This window comes from Martes martes (assembly GCF_963455335.1).
Source record: "Martes martes genome assembly, chromosome: 3".
Lineage (NCBI taxonomy): Eukaryota > Metazoa > Chordata > Mammalia > Carnivora > Mustelidae > Martes > Martes martes.
The window spans coordinates 145538769-145552661 of NC_137890.1; positions in this window are offsets into that span (position 1 = coordinate 145538769).

The window sequence follows — 13893 nt, forward strand, 5'->3', positions numbered from 1 at the left end:
TAATGGAAAACTTAAAACCTCAAGTATTCAAGGGCTCAGACCAGGCTTCCTGAGCTTTCTACAAAGTTAGAGGATCCACTTACTTAGTAACAAACTAGGAACCACCAGTAAGATAGTCCAAGAAGATGACAAAAGTGGTACAGAGGTAAAACAAGTGTTCACAGAATATTCAAAAAACATCTCAAAGATTTTCAAGTTCAGTCCTCACTCTACATACACAGGCTCATAAACAGAAGGGACTTTCTTAACTTACACAGCTAATTAGTGACACAGCAACACTAAATCCCCATTCTCCTCTCTATCAGGACCTGTTTCCAGCACACCGTATCCCTCTCGCCCTGAATTACTCTCAGGCAAACAAATACCAGCCTTTTATGCAGGATGATCCAAGGATTTTTCCAATGACCCTTCTTTCCATGGAGCTTTCTAAAATTGGAGAAAGGAATTATTTATAGCCCTTATTTCAAGGTGCTTTTCAAATATCTAATTATCCAATGACCCACACAAGAGCTGAAGGTGGCTAAGGACAGGGGACTTGGCTGTGTATTTTGTAATCATTCATGTGATGACCAAAACTCCACTGCTTAGACAATGAATGCCCAGGTTGAGGATGCTAGGAAGTGAAGGCAAACATCTGTGCCTGTCATTTAAGTACATGCTGAGGGCAGGGAAAAAACCTTTGAAATGCTTTTAACCCTTGGAGATAGATAGCAAAGTGTTTAAGCTCTAAATAACATCAGCAAACTTTAAAAGAGTTGTCTGGAGTGGACTTTGTTCCATTCTATTTTTCTTCAGTACTCTTTTTGGGCTTTCTGATACAGTTAGGAGAATACAATTCCGAGTTGTGCAAGAGACTTCAACTGGCAGCATTTGTGATACAGTCCAGGAGTCTTAGAAATGTTTCCATCTACCAAATTAGACTTCTTCCATCTGGCAGACACTGCTACTTGTTTTGGGAGATGAATGGAACTGAAACAGTCATGGCTGCTTTTCAAGGTTTCAATCCAGTGTAGGCAGTGTTCTCAAGCCTAAGTCTAACTTGGTTTCATTGCTCTGAGACTACAGCGCTGTAGTTATTATAGCCCAAAGAGAAAGATTAACTGCTCTGAGGGGAACCAGATGAGACAAAATTATCATAGATCCTGGAATCTGGCTTCAGGTGTTAACAGGTGTGAGCCAGAAGATTTCTTGCAAAAGAATAAATAGGAGATATAAACAAAAACAAAAATCACCAGAGTATAAAAAAGTTGCATTTTTCTTTTCCCCTTTTAGCCATTTTGCAAAAAAGAATAAAATCAGAGAAATACACATGACCTGCCCTGTGCTTGAGGCACCAGAAATAAAAAGAACACAAGCTTTCCCAATCTCCTATGATCACCCACTTGGTTTTCTTTTCAGCCACTAAAGTTCCCCTTTATTATTGCTAGGGGGTTACTTCCCATTTGCACTCTTGAAGCTTCTCTTTACTAACTTCTATCTCTACTCATACTTATCAACTGGCTCCATGTTCTCCTTCAGAAATCACACCCTTTCTGAGTTACTACTCCACATGCTGTAAAAGGAGTTAGCTGCAATAAGTCACCATATTAACATCATTCCTTCTCATTCTGTGTAGACCTCTAGAATACACCTCACCACCTGTTTTATGCCTTTGATTTCACATCTACTGGCATGAGCTCAATAAGACAAAATGTTGAACTTGTCTTTGTCACACTGACTTCACTGATTTCTTGTAGAACTCATGTCAATACTCTCATTTCCTTATATAAGACTATAACAAAGGCAAACAAAGCTTACAACATCCCTAGAGCTACCACTCTTCTCTTCATCCCAGTTCATTTCTCCTTTCTTCTCTTCTCCCTCTCCCATTCTTTCATGCTCCTCAAGAAACTGTCTTTTGGAGGTCTTAAAATACATTCTTCTCGGGTATTGGGCTAGGAGATAATATGTATTATACCACAGCGTAGCAGCTCAGATCATTAGCCTGTTTCCTTTAATTCAGCATGACCACTTAAACCTATTGTCATTCCAGGGTAAGTTCCCTGCCATTAGGACACTATTTGGTATGTTCAAAAAGGCTCTTTCTCCCTAACTTCATCCATGCACTTATATGCTCAATTATTTCCAACAATACCATTGGGCACTCATGCAAATAAAACTTCCAATCCCTTCCCCAAACATGTCCCAATAATTCTAACAGTGTAATATTAAGTAAGCACTTTCCCTCCAAGGGCTTTGTTCTGTACACCAAATGAATCAAAACACCAAATGAAGCATCTCTCACAATGAATTTAAGAACCACTATAATACTATGTGTCTGTGGAATTGATAACTTGGTTGTACATCATGTCTTAGTCAAGAAGACCCATAGTGTAAGAAATTGCATATTTTTCCATTAAAAAAAACAAAATCTTCATGATGTTGCATATTTTTCCATTAAAAAAAAAAAAAGCTTCATGATGTCACTCTCAACCCAACTACAATAGTCGTTATTATAATATCCCTCATCTGAAAACGTGTTCTTCCCTAAATTGTATTGCTTGATGTTTTTGGCTCACTGATTTGCTCATCAAATGTTATTAAGCACTTCCCACAAGGAAGGTATTGTGTAAAGTCTTGATTCAAATCCTGGCTTGATATTTAACTACCTTATTCTTAGGTTATTCAAAGGATTAACAGAGATAACAGGGTCACAAGTTAAATGTATAAAAAAATGACTTCTGGATGGCAGCATGAAGACTTCTAAGACCCTCTCACCAGTGAAACAATCATAACTAGTGGAAAAGATTTAAAAAAAATGAACAAAAATTCTGGAAATAGTTCTAAGGGAATACAGCAAACGAGGAAACATTTACTCAAGAAAATCTACCCAAATCTTGGGGCACCTGTGTGGCTCAGTTGACTGGGCATCCAACTCTCAATTTCAGCTCAGATCATAATCTTAGGGTCCTGGGACCGAGCCCCATGCTCAGCACAGAGTCTGCTTAAGATTCTCTCTCTCCCTCTTCCTCTTCCCTTCCCTATGCCCACATTCTCTCACTCTCTCTCTCTACAATAAATAAATCTTTTTAAAAAAGAGAGAAGAAAATCTACAAAATCTTAGAATGGGAAGAGTCTGTGGCATTTTAATTATATGCATCCCCCATTCCATTTCAGCATGATGGAAGCTCTACTCTGGGCAGATGCAACCAAGAACATAGGCTCCCTTTCTCTCAGTTCCCAATTTAGGGTTACAGTATTTCTTCAAGGGAGGTAGACTGCTAGTATTTCCCACAGATCTCTACACACTCACCCTGATCTGTATTGCAGGAATTCTATTTCAAATGAAAACACCTGTGAGATCTGTGATTCTCTTCCTCTAATTAGCCAACACTTACAGGGTAGAAGCTCTACCATAGATGTATAGGCCTTTATCTGAGGGCCTAGACCACCCTCACTTCAGCTAATTCATAGGTCAGAAATTCCATACCAGGAGACATAAGCTGAGAAGACCAGTGGCTGCTGCCCCAGCCCAGCACTCTGCTTGAAAAACGGGTGCCATTCCAAAAGAAGCAGGCCACTGTCTATATACTCAGCTCTGGTGCATAAGAGAGGTTTTTCTCAGAGGGATAAATAGATATAAAACAAATCTCTGAAGATTTTTTAGGGGAACTGATTTTATTTGGAAGAGAGTAGGGAAAGTAGCTATATTATTTAAGATGCTCAATATTCAACAAAAATAAACAATATACGTTAAAAAAACAAACAAACAAACAGAAAACAGGGAACTGTGCCCCACACACAGGGGGGAAAAAAGCAAGCGACAGAAATTACCTTTGAAAGGTTCCACATGTCAGACATAGCAGACAAAGACTTCAAACAGCTATTAGAGATCTGTTCAAATTAAAAAAAAAAAAAATCCTTGCTTAAAAAAGCAAAGGAAGGGGGTGCCTGGGTGGCTCAGTGGGTTAAAGCCTCTGCCTTCGGCTCAGGCCATGATCCCAGGGTCCTGGGATCGAGCCCCATGTCGGGCTCTCTGCTCGGCACGGAGCCTGCTTCCTCCTTTCTCTCTGCCTGTCTCTCTGCCTACTTGTGATCTCTATCTGTCAAATAAATAAATAAAATCTTAAAAAAAAAAAAAGCAAAGGAAGATATGATAACAATGTCTTATCAGATATAAAATGTCAATAAAGATATAGAAATCATTATTTTTTTTTAAAAAAAGGAACCAAATAGGAATTCTGGAGTTGAAAAGTAGAAAAACAGAGGAAAATTCACTAGAGGAGCTCAACAATAGATTTGAGCTGGAAAAATAAAAAAACAGTGAACTTGAATATAGATCAATAGAAATGATGCAATCTGAAGAACAGAGAGGTAAAAAAGAACGAAGAAAAATAAAAAACCTCAGAACTGTGGGACACCATTAAATATACCAATATATGCACAAATAGGAGAGGATGGAAAAGACAGAAAAGGTAAAAAGAGAAGAAGCAGAAAATAATCAAAGAAATAATGATTAACATTCCAAATTTGATGAAAAATGTTCATTTACACATCCAAGAATTTCAGTGAACTCCAAGTTAGAGAAAAACAAAGAGGTCTACATCCAATGCATCATAGTAAAACTGGTGAAAGACAGGTAGTAAGAAAAACATAACCCAATCATTTAAAGAATTAATACTGAACTTTGCACTCTTTCAAAACAACAACAACAACAACAAACCAGGAGAGCAAGAAACACTTCCCAATTCTATGAGCTTATTATTACCCTCATATCATAAACTTGACAAAGATCCAACTACTATGACCTGAATTGCATCCTCCCCAAATTTCCTAACCCCTAGTGTTATATATTTGGAGATAGGGCCTAAAGATGTAATTAATGTTAAATCAAATAAAAATGGAGCCCCAAATAAATAGAATTTGTAGCCTTAAAAGAGGAAGATCTGTCCCTCTCTCTCTCCTACCTCCTTCCTGGTACCTGTGTCTGCCACATGCTCTGAGGAAAGGTCATGTGAAGACAAAGTGGCCATCCACAAACTAAGAACAAAGCTTTTACCAGAAATCAAATCAGCCAACACTGTGATCTTGGAATTTCCAGCCTACAGAACTCCAAGAAATAAATTTCTATTGTTTAAGCCACAGAGTCTGTGGTATTTTACTGTGAGAGCCCAATTAGGCTAATATAAATCACAAAACAATAACAACACCTATAGATCAATATCAATGCAAAAATCCTCAAGACATTTCTATCAAACCAAATCTAACACATTATAAATATTTTTCTCTATACCAAGTAGGATTATCTCAGGAATGTAAGGTTAGTTCAATATCCAAAACTCTATTAATAAGCCATATCAGTATAACAAAGTACAAAAGCTACATGATCATCTTGATACCAAAAAAAAGTTTGACAAAATCTAGTATCTTTTCATAACTAAAAAAAAAGGAAAAAACCCCATACACAACCAAGTAGGAACAGGCAAAATCTTCCTCAACTTTATCAAAAGCATTTTCACAAAATACGGATAATAATAATAATAATTAAAACCATCTAACAACTGCTCTGTGCTCTGTGTTATATAGGATGTGATCACATATACCACTCAGAGCAATTTCTCCTTTTGCCTACAAAGTCCACACTAAAAGTATGCCAACACCTTCCATCATTATACCCAAATATCTTCCTATCTCTCTGTCAGTACAACACTCATATGCCTCTCTGCCAGACGACATGGAGTGATTGACCATCGTCTGGAAGACCTGCCCTTCCCTACTTTGTCGCTTGCCTAATGTGCCTTTGGTTTTGTTTTCCTTCAATCTTGAATTGTCCTACCTACCCATCTATATCTGTTCATAACCTATTTGTCCCTCAAGAGTATGCTCAGATGCCACCTCTTCTAAGATGCCTCCCTCTCCAATCCTACCCCATATAAATGTCTGTTCTTTTTCTGCCTTTCAGTAGCCCTTTGCACTTCAATTATAAATCTTATAATGTTCTACTTTGTAGTCCTTCCAGACACAACTTCTTGAAGTCAGGACCTCATCTTCTGAAAGTTAGAACCAAAAAGAGACAGCTGAACAACATGCCTTTCATATAATAGGTGCTCCAAAAGTCCAGACATGAATTTATAAGCTGATCATGAACACATTTTTGGTAGCATGCCTATGTGAGGCAAGTTCTGGTTTATATTCTAGGGGCTAACAGAATGTGCTGTGTGAAATGGTTCTAGAATAATCCTGAAGCACCACCATTTCATCTCAGAAAATGCCCAAAATAGTGCCTTACCCTTCAGAAATCTCATGTTGACTGCCATAAAAATATATGAAATAACATGAAGTGAAGATAGTGTGCCTTCTGCTGAATTTAAATTTGTGATTTAAGTTAAAGGAAGAAATGCTTGGAATGAAGCATTTGTGAATTCTAAATAAATCAGTAAAAAGGGGACAGACAGAAGATTTTCATATTCTCAAATATTTCCAGGAAAAGTGATAAATTAAACAGGCGAAGAGAAGACTGAAGACTTCTTCATATCCCTCAATCCATCTACACCACTAATCGTATTAAAGGGCTGCAGAGTATTGTGGCAACTATTAATTGAAATTTGTAGCAGAGCCACTTACCAGTAGTCAAGAGGCTGACAAAACTGTGTGGGTATGTGCTTGGGATGAGGTGTGTCAGGATGGAGGGGAGGAGAATGACACACTTCAATTAAAAAATAATTATTCAATTCAAAATACAATATAAATAATACTTAGAATCCACGTTAATCTGACAATTAGTTGACTACCCAATTCCATAGTCAAAATAGTTGATTTGATTAATGTTTTAAGTATTTTCTTCTATCAAATTTCCTTTTTTTCCCTTCTTTCAAAGAAACAAGCATATTCTAAGGAGAAACATCTCTCATCTTTGATGTGACAAATCAAAAGAAAAGAAAGCTGAAAACAGGGATCCCAAAGACTCATATACTGGGAAATTCAGCCTTGCTTATAATTTGCCAATATTACTATCCTGCCTTTTATATAATATCCCTTCCCCCATGACGCTCAAAGCCCTTAACAGCTTCATTAAAGTATCTGTGTCAGATTATAGATCAACAAACTCAGAGGTATATAGTAGAGCCAAGTTTTAAATCAGTGAAATGGAGTAAAGAAACAAAAGCAAAAATGAACTTTTGGGACTTCATCAAGATCAAAAGCTTCTGCACAGCAAAGGAAACAGTCAACAAAACAAAGAGGCAACCCATGGAATGGGAGAAAATATTTGCAAATGACACTACAGATAAAGGGCTGATATCCAAGATCCATAAAGAACTCCTCAAACTCAACACCCAAAAAACAAATAATCATGTCAAAAACTGGGCAGAAGACATGAACAGACACTTCTCCAAAGAAGATACACAAATGACTAGCAGACACATGTAAAACTATTCATCATCATTAGCCATCAGGGAAATTCAAATCAAAACCACACTGAGATACCACCTTACACCGGTTAGAATGGCCAAAATTAACAGGACAGGAAACAAGTGTTGGAGAGGATGTGGAGAAAGGGGAACCCTCTTACACTGTTGGTGGGAATGCAAGTTGGTGTAGCCACTTTGGAAAAAAGTGTGGAGATTCCTCAAAAAATTAAAAATAGAACTACCCTATGACCCTGCAATTGCACTACTAGATATTTACCCCAAAGATACAGTGTATCTTTGTAGTGATAAAGAAGTGAAAAGAAGGGCCATATATACCCCAGTATTCATAGCAGCAATGGTCACAGTCACCAAACTATGGAAAGAGCCAAGATCCCCTTCAACAGATGAATGGATAAAGAAGATATGGCCCGTATATCAATGGAATATTACACAGCCATCAGAAAGGATGAATACCCAACTTTTGTATCAACATGGATGGGACTGGAGGAGATTATGCTAAGTGAAATAAGTCAATCAGAGAAAGTCAATTATCATATGGTTTCACTTACTTGTGGAGCATAAGGAATTACATGGAGAACATTAGGAAAAGAAAAGAAGTGAATTGGGGAAAATCAGAGAGGAAGATGAACCATAGGAGACTGCAGATTCTGAGAAACAAACTGAGGATTTTGGAGGGAGGGGGTGGAGGAATGGGTGAGCCTGCTAGTGGGTATTATGGAGGGCATATACTGCATGGAGCACTGGGTGTGGTACATAAATGATGAATCTTAGAACACTGAAAAAATAAAATTAAATTTAAAAAAAAGAAATAGAGTAAAATGGAATTCTCATCTTAATTCCAGATACAACTAGTTAGAATATATATATACCACATGCAGACAACGTAAGGGCAGTAGTTAAAAGGATGGGCTTTGGAATCAGAGTTCGAAGGTTTGAACCCAGATTCCTCCACTTAATAGCTGTGTGACCTTCTGCAACTCACTTAAACTCTCTCTGCCTCTGTTTCCTCCTCTGTAAATAGGAAATAATACCTACCTCAGTTTCAACAATGATTAAATATTTGCAATATTTGAGAAAGCTTAAAGCAGTGTCTGGCATATACTAGCCATTATATGAAGGTCTACTAAATAAATATACATGGTAGTGAAACACCAAAAAAAAAAAAAAAATTAAGCACAGAAGTTCATACTAGAATCAAGAAGAGAGTTCCCCCAAAAGGTAAACAACTAGGGTGAACACTGTTCTGATTTGTCCAAGACTGAGTAGTTCCTGAGAAGTGGGAAATTTGGTGCTAAAACCCAGAGTCCAGGACATTCAGTACAAACCTAGATTGTTGTTCACCCAAAAGGGACTCAAGAGGGTAATAAACTCCACTTTTTAAAAATTTCTATCATGTACTAATTAGTACCTAATATGTATTATATCATTTAGTCATTCCAACAACCCTGCAAGTAAGGTAATTTTATTTTCACTGTTTGGAAAAGAAAACTCAGATATAGACCAATAAAGTAATTTGCCCAAGGACATACAGCCTTAAGTGGTATGATGAGATATAGACCCCAAATCTGCCTGAATTCAAAGCTTGTGGTTTCAAATGTTTTGTTCTGCTTTTTGTAGAGTGATTATAAGATAGCCTCTTTGGGCGCCTGGGTAGCTCAGTGGGTTAAAGCCTCTGCTTTCAGCTAGGGTCATGATCTCAGGGTCCTGGGATCGAGCCTTGCATTGGCCTCTCTGCTCAGCAGGGAGCCTGTTTCCTCCTCTCTCTCTGTCTGCCTCTCTGCCTACTTGTGATTTCTGTCTGTTGAAGAAATAAATAAAATCTTCAAAAAAAAAATAATAATAAGATAGCCTCTTTTAGAAAGGGGTTGTTTCATGCCCCAGCCATCTCAGAACTATTTCAAGACAGACCTGGAATAGGAGTTAATCAAGATCTACTCTTAAAGTTCAAAGGCTATTGGTCTGGCCACATTATCCCTGACTTTCCAGACAGTTTGGTGCCTTCCCAGGGAACTTTCATAAAACCACCTGTCCTTTCCTTTTCCTAATGTCCTCCATGTTATTCCTTGTGTTCCACAAGTAAGTGAAACCATATGATAATTGACTTTCTCTACTTGACTTATTTCACTCAGCATAATCTCCTCCAGTCCTGTCCCTGTTGATACAAAAGTTGGGTATGGAGAGGGAGATGAACCATGAGAGACTGCAGACTCTGAGAAACAAACAAAGGCTTTTAGAAGGGAGGGGAGTTGGGGTTGGGTGAGCCTGGTGGCGGGTATTAAAGAGGGCATGTATAGCACGGAGCACAATGAACCTTGGAACACTGCATCAAAAACTAATGATGTATTTTATGGTGACTAACATAACACAATTTAAAAAAAGGTATTTCAGTTCTGCAAAAAAAAAAAAACAAAACAAAACACAAACCACTTGTCAATGCCACAGCTATACATATAGAAAGTAAGGTGTCAAGCTCTTGCCATTTTGTTGGAACTTAATAAAAACATCAAAGGAAGTTCTATTGCTTACCACTCTCTTTACTCTTTACTAATAATTCTCTTTGAAACATGCAGCCCTGTTTTTAGCATGAAATTTTGAAATTTATCCATCGTTCCCATATTTTTCCTCCATCCTTGCTATTATTTTGCTAGTACAGTTAGAATAAAATAAACACAGCCAGACCCATTTTAATTTATTTTCTTTGAAACATCATCTACTTTTGTTTTAGGACTCTCCCATTTCATAATATATTAGCAATGTGGTCAGTATATACCTGGGAGAGGGTGTCACCCAACAACATCCTCGGAATAGGCAGGTGTAGCTCTGTTTCCATTTAGAGAAGCCACTGAAGCCACCCTAATCATTTCTAACTTCTAGACCACAGATGCAAGTGTGTGGATGGTGTGAATGCCATAGTTTGAACAAAGAGTAAAACAAATAACCCACACACTCACTCTATTTGTGGAACCTGTTCTTAATTGATTTGAAATATTCAAGAACACATTATACTGTATTCATCTTTCCATGCAAAAGAGGATAAAAAAATGATCAAGAGTAGTTTTGGTTATGGATACCTCTAATAATAACTTCAATGTTAATTAAAAACTCACTTGCTACTGTCAGAAATCTACTTCTTAAAGTACAGGTTTTATTTTTTTCTACTGAGTAGCTGAAAAATATTTCCACATCCTTCCTTGATGGTAAGTGCATGGGTTATGTTTTACAGTAACTGCTCACTCCCCCTTTTCTAGAAATAGCTACAGCCCATACTCTGTCATGTCTCCACTGCTTGCCCAGCCTCAATCATAGCTGACCAAATTCAAAATATAAAACAGAAAGCAGCATATTCACTGGCCAAGCAGATTCTCTCAGAATTTTCAAGTAAGAAACATACAGAAGGTGCACTGTTGGTAGTTCCATCTTCGATAATAAGGCTTTCTGCACCCCCAAGTCCCTATCGCTATCTTCAAAATAAGGTTTATGAATCTTGCTTATGTGAAAATCATGTTTGTGAGAATATAAAGGGATGTCACCTCTATGTAAGCTTTTTAAAATTTTTTATTTTATTTTTTCAGTGTTCCAAGATGACACCTCTAAACCAAGATAATTCTGTAAAGGCAATAGACTTTTTGTTGTTCTTTGGGTTTTTCATTTTATTTAAAGGAGTAATTTTCTTGGGTGGTCCAACCAAATTCAGGTATTTATCATTTGCAGTTCCTGAAGAAATATTCTTGACTTATGTAGTGACAACATAAGGTTTAGATGAGAAAGCCCAAATGTGCAAAATGGAATCAACTACTTTACATATGTAATGCATAATTACACATACATTTATAATATGTTATATAGTAATGCACATATGACACATAAATGCATGCTTTATACATAATACATATATATGACATGTATTTGTGTATGTGTGTCTATTTATATATATATATATATATACATATTTACATACATACATACACACAGAGCATTCCCACATTATAGATGGTAACTATGATGATGGTAGTCACTTAGCGTCACTAAGCATCACTAAGGTGTTGGTGAAATCCTTAGTTCTATGTTCTTCTGTTCCCACTGCCATGACACACATAATAAGTAGTAATATTGGTATAGCACACTGAGGTAATCTGCTCATTTTCTCAGTCTCCAGGTTTGTCTACCTTGAAATGATCACTTTCTCTTATGAGGCATTCATGATAATTTCAGAGAATTTTCAGTCTCTTTGCACTAGCTTAGCATATACAGTTTAAACACAGTTTCTACCTGGGAATAAACCTAACCAAAGAGATAAGGATCTATACTCAAGGAACTACAGAACACTCAGGAAAGAAATTGAAGAAGACACAAAGAGATGGAAAAACATTCCATACTCATGGATCGGAAGAATAAACATTGTTAAAATGTCTATACTGCCTAGAGCAATCTATACTTTCAATGCCATCCCAATCAAAATTCCACTGGCATTTTTCAAAGAGCTAGAACAAACAATCCTAAAATTTGTATGGAACCAGAAGAGATCCAGAATTGCTAAGGAAATGTTTAAAAAGAAAAACAAAACTGGGAGCATCATGTTGCCTGATTTCAAGCTTTACTACAAAGCTGTGATCACCAAGACAGCATGATACTGGCACAAAAACAGATACATAGACCAGCAAAACAGAGTAGACAGCCCAGATATGGATCCTCAACTCTATGGTCAAATAATCTTCGACAAAGCAGGAAAAAATATACAGTGGAAAAAAGACAGTCTCTTCAATAAATAGTGCTGGGAAAATTGGACAGCTATGTGTAGAAGAATGAAACTCGACCCATTCTCTTACACCATACACAAAGATAAACTCAAAATGGATAAAAGACCTCAACATGAGGCAGGAATCTATCAAAATCGTAGAGGAGAATATAAGCAGTAACCTCTTCAGCAACAGCCACAGCAACTTCTTTCAAGATATGTGCCCAAAGGCAAAGGAAACAAAAGTGAAAATGAACTTTTGGGACTTCATCAAAATAAGAAGTTTCTGCACAACAAAGGAAATAGTCAATAAAACAAAGAGGTAACCCACGGAATGGGAGAAGATATTCACAAATGACAGTATAAACAAAGGGCTGATATCCAAGATCTATAAAGAACTCCTCAAACTCAACACACACAAAACAGATGATCACATCAAAAAATGGGCAGAAGACATGAATAGACACTTCTCCAAAGAAGACATACAAATGGCTAACAGGCACATGAAAAACTGTTCATCATCATTAGCCACCAGGAAGATTCAAATCTAAACCACATTGAGATACCACCTTACACCAGTTAGAATGGCCAAAATCAACAAGACAGTAAGCAAGTGTTAGAAAGGATGTGAAGAAAGGGGAACCATCTTACACTATTGGTGGGAATGCAAGTGGGTGCAGCCACTTTTGAAAACAGTGTGAAGATTCCTTAAAAAATTAAAAATAGACCTACCCTATGACCTTGTAATTGCACTACTGGGTATTTACCCCAAAGATACAGATGTAGTGAAAAGAAGGGCCATATGTACCCCAATGTTCATAGCAGCAATGGCCACAGTCACCAAACTGTGGAAAGAACCAAGATGCCCTTCAACAGATGAATGGATAAAGAAGATGTGGTCCATACATACTATGGAGTATTATGCCTCCATCAGAAAGGATGAATACCCAACTTTTGTATCAATATGGATGGGACCAGAGGAGATTAAGCTGAGTGAAATAAGTCAAGCAGAGAGAGTGAATTATCATATGGTTTCACTTACTTGTGGAGCATAAGTAATAACACGGAGGACATTGGGAGATGGAGAGAAGTGAGTTGGGGGAAATTGGAGGGGGAGACAAACCATGAGAGACAGTAAACTGAGAAACAGAGTTTTGGAGGGGAGGGGTGTTGGGGGATGAGGGAGCCCAGTGGTGGGTACTAGGGAGGGCACGTATTGCATGGAGTACTGGGTGTGGTGCATAAACAGTGAATTTTGGAACACTGAAAAAAAAATAAAATTTTAATAAATAAAATTTTAAGTAAATAAATAAATAAACACAGTTTCCACCAACTATAGACTGCCATCTTTATAAAACTTTTTATTTAATTTATTTGTTTTTAAAGATTGTATTTATTTATTTGACACACAGAGAGAGAGATCACAAGTAGGTAGAGAGGCAGGCAGAGAGAGACGGAGAAGCAGGCTCCCCACCGAGCAGAAAGCCCTATGCGGGGCTCGATCCCAGGACCCTGAAATCATGACCCGAGCCAAAGGCAGAGGCCCAACCCACTGCACCACCCAGGTGCCCCTAGACCGCCGTCTTTAATTTGTTACAAATTCCTCCACATCTTCCTGAGGAAAACTAGTACTTTAGCCACTCTCCCGTTTTTCCATTTTGCTGCAGATGGACATGCTGCTTTGTACCTGGTCCTCAAACACAGCAGTTCATTCATACCATAGGCCTTTGTCCTAGCTATGCCCTTGGT